The sequence below is a fragment of the Prionailurus bengalensis genome, chromosome F2 (genome assembly GCF_016509475.1).
Source record: "Prionailurus bengalensis isolate Pbe53 chromosome F2, Fcat_Pben_1.1_paternal_pri, whole genome shotgun sequence".
Classification (NCBI taxonomy): Eukaryota; Metazoa; Chordata; class Mammalia; order Carnivora; family Felidae; genus Prionailurus; species Prionailurus bengalensis.
This window is the reverse complement of record NC_057353.1, coordinates 74,944,674-74,956,930: the sequence shown is the minus strand read 5'-3', so window position 1 is coordinate 74,956,930 and position 12,257 is coordinate 74,944,674. Positions and strand designations below refer to the sequence as shown.

General features: G+C 49.6%; 1 long non-coding RNA gene across 2 annotated transcripts; it reads right to left on the bottom strand.

Annotated features, from left to right (window-relative positions):
- Positions 1-5,739: 5,739 nt before the first annotated feature.
- On the bottom strand, positions 5,740-11,361 carry LOC122495836. Of its 2 annotated transcripts, XR_006300620.1 has the most exons (3): positions 10,710-11,361; positions 6,304-6,378; positions 5,740-6,050 (listed from the first exon to the last, which is right to left on the bottom strand). It is a non-coding gene; the product is annotated as an uncharacterized LOC122495836 (long non-coding RNA). The 2 variants fall into 2 exon arrangements; XR_006300619.1 differs by lacking the exon at positions 6,304-6,378.
- Positions 11,362-12,257: the final 896 nt, after the last annotated feature.

Here is a 12,257-nt window from a genome sequence, read left to right as displayed (position 1 = left end):
GCCCGGAGTCCTTCCCGGGAAGGCACGTCTGAGTCCCATTCCAAGGGGAGGTCAGCTGAGGCACTCCCAGGCCGGCTGCTTAATGGGCCGCTGTTGGCAGAGCTCGTGGGCAGACCTGTTTCTTTTTATCAGAGAAGATATTCACGGAAGGTTCTGTGTCCTCGGGCCTGCCGCTGTGCCTGTTCCAAAACCCCAAGGGCTCCCCGAAGGGGTTTGCACCAAGACTTCCCATCTGGCTGGCTCCTGACTTGACCGTGCTCACCGCGTAGTCAGCATTCGGTGGGTGTCGTGAAGGAACGAGACAGTGCGTCTCTGATGTGGGGTAAGTAAATAACGCCCGTTTTCCCTGATTTAAAAGTAGCATAACTCGGAAAACACAGATATTTTGAAGAAAGGAAAGAAAAACCATAACCCAGCCGTAGACATAACCACGCTTGTCAGTCTGGTGCGGTCTTTTAAAAATATGTGTGGGGGGGAGGCACCTGGGTGGCTCAGTCGGTTAAGCGTCCGACTTCGGCTCAGGTCACGACCTCGAGGTTTGTGGGTTCGAGCCCCGCGTCGGGCTCTGTGCTGACTGCTCGGAGCCTGGAGCCTGCTTCGGATTCTGTGTCTTCCTCTCTGTCTGCCCCTCCAATGCTCATGCTTTCTCTCTCTCTCTCTCTCTCTCTCAAGAATAAATAAACATTAAAAAATTTTTTAAATGTGCAGACATGTGTACCCTCATTGTATTTTATCTCCACATAATCCTCTATCAGAAGAAATTCTCATGCTTATTAAAATCCTATGAAGATCGTCATTATTTAGCATACCGTCACGAGATTGCCAAGATTTACGTAACTGATCCCCTAAGTTTTGGCGTTTCTATTGTTCCTTTGTTTATTCTTTTTTTTTTTTTTAAGTTTATTTATTTATTTTGAGGGAGAGAGAGAGAGAGAGAGAGTGCAAGCAGGGAGGCGGGGGGGTGGAGGGGGCGAGATAGAGAAGGAGAGAGAGAATTCCAAGCAGGTTCCATGCAGCACAGAGGCCAACACGGACCGTGAGATCATGACCTGAGCCGAAGTCAAGGGTTGGATGCTTAACCAGCTGAGCCATGTGGGCGCCCCACGTTCCTTTGTTTATTCTTATCAACCCCCCTGCTATGATGTTTCTTCTTCCTAAATTGTTACCCAGATGCCAGTCTTGGTTTCGCTTTCCCTTTTTATTATGACTCCCTAGACGTGGATTTAGCAGGTCAGAGCAAGAAGTTTTCAAAGTAGAATATAAGTATTCCATAATAAATACATAAAAAATAATATATAATAAATCAATACTAAATTCGTTTCTAGAAAATTGGTTCCAGAGCAGTAAGTACTGGTGTTTTTAACTTCACGGATTTGGTGGGTAACTGATGTGTGTTTTACTGGTGGCTGGTAGGGGGGACCACATTTTCCATCTGTTCGTGAGCCCTTCACGCTTCCTCCCGGGAGCCGAGGACGCAAGTCTCCAGCACAGGCTCGGGAGAGGGTATCGGCTTGGGCTCCTGGACGGTCCTCCTGCGCCGAGGCCCGTGGGCTGCCCACCCTCACGGAGGCTGATCGGAGCAGCAGAACCATCGCTTCTCCTGGCACACTGGGTAGCCAGGATTCCAGGACTTCTCCTGGCACAGCGGGAAGACTTCTGGGAAAAGCCACCACGCACCTGGCGAGCCCAGCCTCTCTCCCGGCTCACTTGGCTCCCAGCACGGACAGGCGGCCAGCTTCCTCCTTGGGAAGAAGAGAAAGAGAAGCTAAGAAGTGAAGGACTGGGGGCGCCTGGGGGGCTCAGTTGGTTAAGCGTCCGACTTCAGCTCAGGTCCTGATCTCCCAGTTTGTGGGTTCGAGTCCCATGTCGGGCTCTGTGCTGACAGCTCAGAGCCTGGAGCCTGCTTCAGAGTCTGTGTCTCCCTCTCTCTCTCTCTGTCCCTCCCCCGTTCAAAAATAAAACAAAACATTAAAAAAAAGAAGAAGAAGAAGTAAAGTGAAGGACAGGAAAGAGTTTCCTGCCTCTGGGGTCTGGATTAGGAAGGAACTATGATTATTTTAGATTCTCCCTGAGAACTAACCCTGGAAAGGTCGATCGGGGCATCTCTGGGTCACAGAGATGAAGGTCCCTTGTGCCCTTTCATCCAGGGGAGCAGCTACGGGCTGGGGCTCTGGAGCCAGACTGCCGGGGTTGCAATCCCCACCTGCCACTTACTACCCACGTGACAGTCACTTCACACTCCTCTCAGACCTTTGGCGCTAAATGAGACAACAGACACGGTGTGTCAGGCACAGCGGAGACAGAGGGGGAGCAAAGCAGCAGCCGTTACTCTTAACATTGGTGCCCTTTTCCCGCTGTAACAAACCACCAGGAGGTTAGCGCCTTAACGCTTAGGATTTTACAGTCCTGGGCGTCAAAAGTCCTAAATGGGACTCGATGGACTAAAACCAAGGTGTTGGCAAAGCTACATTCCTTCCAGAGGCTGCTGGTGGCTTCTCCTCCTCCTTCAGAGCCAGGAACCACAGCCCTCTGACCTCTGCTACCATCATCACGTTTCTGACTCCGGGGCCTCCCTCTTCCATGTTTTAAGGACGCTTGTAATTACCTTGGTCCCACCCAGATAATCCAGGATAATCTCTTTATCTTAACGTCCTTAATTGCATCTGCAAAGTCCCTTTTGCCAGGTAAAGTCACATACTCATAGGCTGCGGGGATTAAGATATGGACATCTTTAGGGGTCATCATTCTGCCCATCACACGATTTTATTTTCCCACATATTTCTTGAGTACCTGTTCTTTGTCAGGTGTCGAATCTTCTTCTGCTCTGAATAAGATTTAAGACTATTTTCCCAAGGCACTCACAGGCTGGTGCCAGTAGCAAGTAAGTAAACCAATAACCAAACCAAAGAGTTTAAGGGGTAAAGATCTAACGTTATACAGAGAATGGAGGACCCGATGAGGAGGAATATATCTGGGGGAGAAAGAAATCTCACATAGAGGAAGCAAGACAAGCAAAGGCATAAAGCAAAGAAGAGGCCATGTCAAGGGGTTTGCTCTAATTCCAGCTTAGAGCACGTAGACATTTAGATCTAATCCCGGTTGGGTCAGAGGCTGAAGCATCTCTGAGACAGGAGCCTAGAGAAGAAGAAAGACCCTCGATCACAGAGGACATACACGTCACAGTGAAGAGCTTGGACTTTATTGAGTAGGCCATGGAGAGAAGATGACAGATTAAGAGCATGGGATATGGTTAGGCTTCTAGTTTGCAATAATAAGATGGGGTGTGGACTGGGAGTGGGTGATAGCACACAAGGGGACCAGCTTACACACCACCATCCTTCCATCCATTCACTTATCCATACATTCAACTAACTATTCACTCTTCAGTCCATCCATCCATCCATCCATCCATCCATCCATCCATCCATTTGTCCATCCATCCATCTGTCCGTCCATCCGTCCATCCATCTGCCCGTCCATCCATCTATCCATCCATCTGTCCATCCATCTATCCATCCATCCATCCATCCATCTGCCCATCCATCCATCCATCCATCCATCTGCCCATCCATCCATCTATCCATCCATCTGTCCATCCATCTGTCTGTCCATCCATCCATCCATCCATCTGCCCATCCATCCATCTATCCATCCATCTGTCCATCCATCTGTCTGTCCATCCATCCATCCATCCATCTGCCCATCCATCCATCTATCCATCCATCCGTCCATCCATCCATCCATCCATCCATCCATCCATCCATCTGCCCATCCATCCATCCATCCATCCTTCCATTCTTTCATCCATCCAATTATTTATCCATCCATCTATCTATGTAACTTACTTAGTACCTATTTTCTTGCCCTGGCACCGTGCTCAAAATGCAAAGACCTAAAACACATAGTCTCTGCCTTGAATAGCTCAGCTTTGAGAAGTTCTCAAATGGAAGGAGTTGTGACTGAAGGAAGCACATTAGAAGGATGCCTAATCCAGCCAGAGTGAGAGATCAAGGAAGACTTCCTGCAAGAGGCAATGCTTAAACTGAGTATTTAAAGTTGAGTAGGCATCAACAAAGCAAAAGAGAAGAAGCCTCCCAGGCAGAGAGGACAGTTAAAAGCATGAACAACCCTTGTGGGTTCTGAAACTCCTCATGGGATCTGGAACAAGACCCAAGATCCCAAACTCAGCAAGGAGTCAGAATTAGTGTTCCAGTGGTCAACATAACGTCAGGGGCACAAGGACAGGAATTTTGACTTTTTCCGCGTTTTCTCTAGAAACTAGACCAGGGTCTGACACATAGTAAGTGCTCAACTAGTGTTTGTCGAATAAATGAATAATGATGAAAAGGAAGTCTGTGTCCTTACATATGTCCTTCATGTTCCTCCATTTCCACCATCCGACGATTACACTTGTTAGTACTGACGTTTTCAATAGTAAGTTTGATGCAACTTGCATTCTGTTTCAGAACCATCATTCGTGCCTGTGTCTTGAATCACTTTGACATTTAAATGGAGTCCATGTTCATCATCAGTCTGTTCCTAGATGCTGTTCCAGCTCAGCGTCCTGTGTCTGGATTTATCACTTGGATGACAGGAACTCCCATCAGCCGGATTTTCTCTTGTTCTCATTTTCTTTCCCCACAGAAAGCTCATGGACACTCTGGTTCCTGATTTCTTGTTTGGCTGCAAATGTCTGCCTGTTGCCTTCATATCGGAAAGTCAACTTGGCTGGAATTGACATGTTTGGGGCCTACTTCCTTCCTTCAAAATGTCATTGCCATTGTTTCTAGCAATGAAAACGGCTGGAGAAAAATCAAGAGTTTGCCTGGCTTTATCCCCTCTTATACTTAATTGCTTTTTCTACCTGCACGTCTCCAAGCTCCTTTCCTTAGCATGAAAGTTCGGGAACTATATCTTGGTGTGGATTATCTCGCAGGCTTTGTGGGCATTGGGGTGTGGGATGGGACACTTTGCCCATTCAGTCTGCACATTTATTTTAGGAAAATTTTTCTAATACACGTGTGAATAATCTTTCTCCCATTTTTACATTTTCTGTCTCAGAAACGCTAAGTAGGATACATTAGCTGTCTTCTGTGTGCCTTCCTTATTTCTCTGTCCCCTGTTTCACCTTATGTTTCACTGCTGAGGCCAGGAAAGAGAAGACTAGATAGGATCAGAAGGAAAAGAAAGCCCATGACACATGACTCTGTAGCCACTGGGTTTTGGGTTTTCCTTTGAGTGAGATGGGAAACCGTTAGAAGCTCAGGAAATAACCATAACCATCGTTGTTATTGTTGCCTTTGTGGTCACTGTTAGCAAGATGGCCGCTGTGCTGTGGAGCACTCCAAGGCGATTGTTGGCTGTCTTGAATGAGGGCAGCATCGGAGGGCCGCTTACCCACAGTGAGAATGCCTGAGGAATCAGGGAAATGGCTGGGGAAGAGAAGCCAGGTATAATGGCCGCCTATTTTCCAAAACCAGCGAAGAAAGCACAGGTAGGTGTTAACACAAAGATCAGGGCCATGGGGGAAATGGGACAGTAATGTTGGGAGCCAGAGACACGAGGGCAGGCCAGACCGGAGACGTGGGAAAAGAGTGTCTGGGACAACATGGTTGCCTGGGATGGGCCCCTGGGGGTAAGACGTATGCGGAGAAGGAGATGTCAAAATTCCAGAGCAGAGCGGGTGAGAGATGCCAAGTCTTAGACTGAGTTTCCCAGAACCAGATTATGGCATAAGGATTTACGTGCAGGGACTTTATTTGGGAAATGCTCGCAGGGACTGGGAAGGTGAGGCAGCGAAGAAAGAGACGGATGTCAGGTACACGCACGAGCAGTCTACCACGATGGGCACCCGGGGCTCGCTCCGACTGGGGTTCCCCGACAGACTGCAGAGATCGACTCAGCACCGTGGCATGGAGGGGCGGGGGAGCTGGACGTCAGCCACCAGCCTCCATCTGCCATTGTTTACGGGGGCCCCTGGAAGTCCTCGATGGCTCCGGCCTCTCCCATGCACGGGCTGAGTCTGCTCCTGCTCAGGGGTATCGTGGGTCCTGGGGAAAGAAGCAATCAGCCACCGAGAGAAAGTGGGTGCACACAGGCAGGGGCATGGTGGCTTTCCCTGGGATGTCGTTGGCACTGGACGAACCCCCGCGGGCTCTGCTGGACTCGTATGGCCCTGCTCCGACCCCAGGCCACCTCTTCTGCTTCTGACCATTGTGGGGGCGGTGGGAGATAAACCCTGGTCTCACGGGCCCAGAGTCCCACCCCCTCCACTGTTGACGGTCTTCTAGAAGGAATGCTCACTTTCAGCACGGCCGAGGGAACCACAAGACCAGCCACGCCCTCCCATGCAATTCCGAATGGGTGAAACTGTGTTTCCTGCCAGGGGAATGAATATATGTATTTCTCTTCCCTCTTTATGACTTCATAAGCAATACTTTCCTACTCAATAAAGGTCTGGAAAAATACAGAAATGTGGAACGAAGGAAATGAATGACACCTGAAGTCCCCTTACCCAGAGATAAATATTGTTAACATTTTTGCAGATTATTTTTTATTACATGCAATTTTTAGATGATTGAAGTCATATATATATATATATATATATATATGTATATACATATACATATATATAGTTATCCTATCTGGCTTTTTTAAAACCTAACATATCCCGAGCCTCTCTTTTCCCCTCCTTAAACAAACATCTGCAAACATGACTTTTATGACCACTCAGCATGTAATAGCTGGTCATCAAGGTTGTATCAAATATTTGTATTCTAGCAAACTCTCTGGTGACTCTCCTTGTGCCCGTAGCTATTGGTACGCCCCAAATTATTTCCTTAGGATTCCACCCCTCCTACTGACTCAAGAAGTGGGAGTTTCATGATAGGGTGTAAACAATAAAACTAAAAAAAAAAAAGAAGAAGGCAGAATGGGAAGGAAGCCAGAAACGCATGGCAAAGTCCACCAGAAAACTTCTCGAGAACACGGAACCTCATACTGATCGATTTTCGTTAGGAGAAAATGCCTCTGTCATCAACAATGTCTTTCACATTTTCTCCTACGAGTAATGGAAGTGACTTCTAGCAGAGGCAAGGGAAATAAAAGCAAAAATGAACGATTGGGACCTCATCAAGATAAAAAGCTGCTGCACAGCAGAGGAAACAATCAGCAAAACTAAAAGGCGACCCATGGAATGGGAGAAGATATTTGCAAATGACATACCAGATAAAGGGTTAGTATCCAAAATCTGTAAAGAACGTATCCAAATCAACACCCCAAAAAGCAAATAATCGTGCAATAAATAGTGAATAAATGGGCAAATAAATTGCAAGAAATGGGCAAAAAATACCCCACAAATAATCATGAAATAAATAGTGAAGAAATGGGGAAAAGATATGAATAAACACTCTTCCCAAAAAGATGTCCAGATAGCTAACAGACACATGAGAAGATGCTCAACATTGCTCATCATCGGGGAAATACAAATCAAAACCACAATGAGATACAACCTCACACCTGTCAGAATGGCTCACATGAGCAACAGATGTTGGCGAGGAGGCGGGGAAAGAGGAACCGTGTTGCGCTGTTGGCCGGAATGCAAACTGGTGCAGCCACTCTGGAAAACAGCGTGGAGGTTACTCGAAAAATTAAACATAGAATTACCCCATGGCCCAGCAATAGCACTACTAGGAATTCTCCCAAAGGATACAAAAAGGCTGATTCGGAGGGGCACCTGCACCCCCAATGTTTATAGCAGCGTTATCAACAATAGCCAAGTATGGAAAGAGCCCACATGTCCGTCGACTGATGAATGGATAAAGATGCGGTATATATACACAAAGGAATACTACTCCGTGATGAAAAGAAGGTGATCTCGTCATTTGCAGCAACGTGGATGGAACTAGAGTGTGTTGTTATAGCCAAGCGAAATAAGTCAGAGAAAGACAGATATCGTCATATGTGGAATTTGAGAAACTCGACAGATAAACAGAGGGGAAGGGAAGGCACAATGAGATGAAAACTGAGAGGGAGGCAAACCATTAGAGACTCTTAAATATAGAGAACAAACTGAGGGTTGCTGGAGGGGAGGGGGGCGATGGGCTAGACGGGTGAGGGGCGTGAAGGAGGGCACGCGTTGGGATGAGCACCGGGTGTCGTGCGTAAGAGATGAATCGCTGGGTCCTACTCCTGAAGCCGAGGCTACACTAGATACCAACCGACTTGAATTTTACAAAAATGACTTGTAGCTGCCAATATCCACCTTGTTGGTAATGGAACCCCGGCTTTGAAAGGGGCACGTAGCCGAACAGTTAAGAAACTACATCCCTGGGTTCCTGTGCACCGTGGTGACTATGGGACCGGCTTTTAGCCCACGGGAGGCTAGTACGAGTGTCATAAGGATTGGGGTAGACCAACTGTTACTGCGGCACCTGTGGCCCTTGCTTCCTGAGGCTCACGTCTTTGCATGATCCCCTCCCCTGGAGGTGGGTGGGAGCTTTGACCTGCTTCTAGACCAGCAGAATACAGCCAAGGTCAGAGGATGCCCGTGAGCGTGTGGTGATCACAGGTACGTGTACACACACATATGCACACAGGTGGCCATGTCCTACAAGGACCCTTGCTCGTTTGATGAAGTACGCAGGCCAGTTAAGGAAGCCCACGTGACAAATGGCAGGCGGCTCCTAGGAGCTGAGTGAGAGACGCTTCCGGCAAACAGCCAGAAAGAAACTGAGGCCCTCAGCCCCCCAGCCCTTCAAAGGACTGGAATTCTGGCAACAAAGCCACCTTAGCTTAGAAGTAGCTCGGAAGCCACCAGCTGGTACCTCCAAGGAGACAGCAGCACTAGCCTATACCTGGATTGAGGGGCCATAAGACTCTGAAGTAGAGAACCCAGCTGAGCCGTTTCTAGACTCCTGACCCACAGTAATTGCGATGTGACGGATGCACAGCGTTTTAAGCTGCTAAATTTGTGGTAATCTGCTACACGGCAATAAAATAAGGTGCAGGAGACGTCCAGAAAATGGCCTTAAAGAAAAAGAACGCCTTCTTCTTACCCACCTCGTCCTGCTGGTGACTTGGAATTTGGGTGTTGCCATGGCTGGAGCTGTGGCAGCCCTCTTGGGCCATGAGACCTTGAGATCGAGGCTGCGTGTTAAGGATGGAGCAGAGAAATCAGAACCCTGGGTTTCTGGGGAGACTGCTCTACTGCCCTGCTGCCCCCGGCTGCCTGCCTCTGGGTTCCTTTACACAAGAGAGAGAGAACTTCCCTCCTATTTAGGCCACTGTCGCTTGGGATTCTCCGGCACTTACAGCGAGATCTAACGCTCACTGATGCGAGAGTACAGCGGGTCATAACCCAAGCTTGGAATTGGCCAACCAGGGCTCGAATCCTGGTCTGCTGTTTCCAAGTGGGTGAGTCCAAATGTTTCTTTACTCCTCTGAGCCTGGGCTTCCCCATCCGCCAAATGGGGGTAAGCCTTGCCTCTAACTCATGGTCCGTTTAAAAGAACACGAGTGAAGACCTTAACACTGCATCTGGCTCAATGTTCATTCTTGAGAGAGAGAGAGAGCGCGGGGTGGGGGGGGGGCAGAGAGAGAGGGAGACACAGAATCCAAAGCAGGGTCCAGGCTCTGAGGTGTCAGCACAGAGTCTGACGCGGGGCTCGAACCCATGAACTGTGAGATCTTGACCTGAGCTGAAGTCGGACGCTTAACCGACTGAGCCACCCAGGCGGCCCTACAAGAGACTCACTTTAATTTTTATATTTTTAAAAAATATTTATTTATTTTGGGGAGAGCACCAGTGGGGCAGGGACACAGGAAGGGGGACAGAGGATCTGAAGCGGGCTTTGCACGGACAGTCTGACAGCAGCCAGCCCGATGTGGGGCTTGAACTCACAAACTGCAAGATCATGACCTGAGCCAAAGTCGGGTGTTCAATCAACTGAGCTGCCCAAGTGCCCCCAAGAGACTCACTTTAATTAAAATTTTTTTTAATGTTTATTTATTTTTGAGACAGAGAGAGACAGAGCATGAACGGGGGAGGGGCAGAGAGAGAGGGAGACACAGAATCGGAAACAGGCTCCAGGCTCTGAGCTGTCAGCACAGAGCCTGACGCGGGGCTCTGACCCATGGACTGCGAGATCATGACCTGAGCTGAGGTCGGACGCTTAACCAACTGAGCCACTCAGGCGCCCCAAACGTTTTTTTTTTTTAAGTTTACTTATTTATTTGGACAGAGACAGAGACGGTGTGAGCAGGGGAGGGGCAGAGAGAGAGAGAGGGAGAGAGAGAATCGCAAGCAGGCTCCGTGCTGTGAACACAAATCCCGATGCGGGGCTCAAACTCACAGATGGTGAGATCATGACCTCAGCCATAATCAAGAGTCAGACACTTAGCTGACTGCTTCGGATTCTGTGTCTCCCTCTCTCTCTGCCCCTTTCCCACTCGAGTGCTGTCCCTCTCTCTCTCTCTCTCTCTCTCTCTCAAAAATAAACATCCAAAAAAAAAACAAGCCTTCAAGGGCATAAAGCAGGAGGGGATAGATGCTCAGCCTTGCTTTTCTGGTAACTCGCCCCTGCTTCAGAAGGGAGGGGACGATGGAGGCCAAGGGAGAAGAGTGTGGGTAGGGAATAAACATGGTGGGAAAGAGAGGAAGCATGACCTTTAGAGAGATATCCTGCCAAGTTCAAGCGATAGACACTCACAGCGCCAACTCTGTGCGGGGCCCCGTGTTGGGTGCTGTTGGCATAGTCAACTCCAAGAGGTCCTTCCACGGAGAGCCGCTCCTGGAGGAGACAGACCCGTCCAGCCCAGGAGGGTGGTATTACCACACCCCCTCCCGCACGCGTGTGGGTGCACACACACACACACATGCACCTGAGACAAGCCAGGGCGGGAAGGTTTCCCAAATGTCAAGCCATGGGTTGCACTGGAACTTGAACTCAGACACAAAGTTCTTCCCTCCGGGCCTCCCTAACCATTTTTGGTCAACGTAAAGTGCCGGCGATGCGAAGGGTTGCCACTGCCTCCTTCAGGAGAGGAAGCCAGAGGAGGAAAAGCTTCATTCTGCAGACGGCTGTTGGGTCCCCACTGTGTGCCAGGCCCCTGGCTCGAGCCAAGAGCTAAGGACTGAAGATGAAGGTCAACATGCCCCTGACCCCCAGGAACTCAGCCTAATGAGAGACCTGCGGAATGAAACAGGTAACCAGAGACGCTTTCAGAGGCTCAGCCAGTTAGCATCAGAAATGCCATCACGGAGGGACGCCGGGGTGGCTCGGTCGGTTGAGCGACCGACTTCGGCTCAGGTCACGATCTGGAGATTCGTGGGTCCGAGCCCTGCGTCGGGCTCTGTGCTGACAGCTCGGAGCCTGGAGGCTGCTTCGGATTCTTTGTCTCCCTCTGGCTCTGCTCCTCCCCGCCTCGTGCTCTGTCTCTCTCAAAGATAAATAAACATCAAAAAAATTAAGAAATGCCATCACGGAACAGCAACAACAATGACATCAAAGCGGGAGGCAGCGGTCTTTGCATGGCCCCCCCGTATCACACACGCCCGCAGCCCGCAGTCGCTGCTCTGCTCCCTTCAAACCCTCAGGTCCTACATTGGGGTGCCCCCCTCCGCGATCTATCAGCTCCCAGACCTCATGCAGTTGGGAGCCAACCCTCCCAGGCTGCAGGGAGATCCCAGACCCACCGTGCCTGTTCATCTTTCTCTTGTGTTTTCCCTTAACATTTTCCGAAACATTTCCTCAGCTCAAGGAACCTGAAGACTGGCTTTCAGTGCATCCAGAAGAATATTCTTCCTTGGAGCATTTTGTGACAAGTCCCAGCAAACCATCCTCTGCACATTTTTATCAGCTCGTCTGAGTCAGAACTGCCAACCCAAGCGGGGCAGAGAAGGACCGTCCACCGTGGAGTCAACCCCACCCCACGAGGCAGAAGGCACGTCCCGCTGGGGAGCCTGGGAGAGCCGGGCTCGTTGCCGAGAGCGTGGGCAGCACGGGAGATCAGGAAGCTCACAGAACGCACGAGAAGGCTGGAGGAGCGGAGTCAGGGCGAGGGCAGGAGGCAGGGAGCCCGGGGGACTCAGCACGGACTGAGTCTTCTCTGGGCTTCTCTCAGTTTCCTGTGGCCTCTATCTACTGCAGCCACACAGTCGGTGCCTTAAGGCAACACGCGGTTCGTGTCTTAGGGTTCTGCAGGCCAGAAGTCTAAAATCAAGGTGTCAGCAGAGTCGTGTTTCTTCTGGAGCTTCC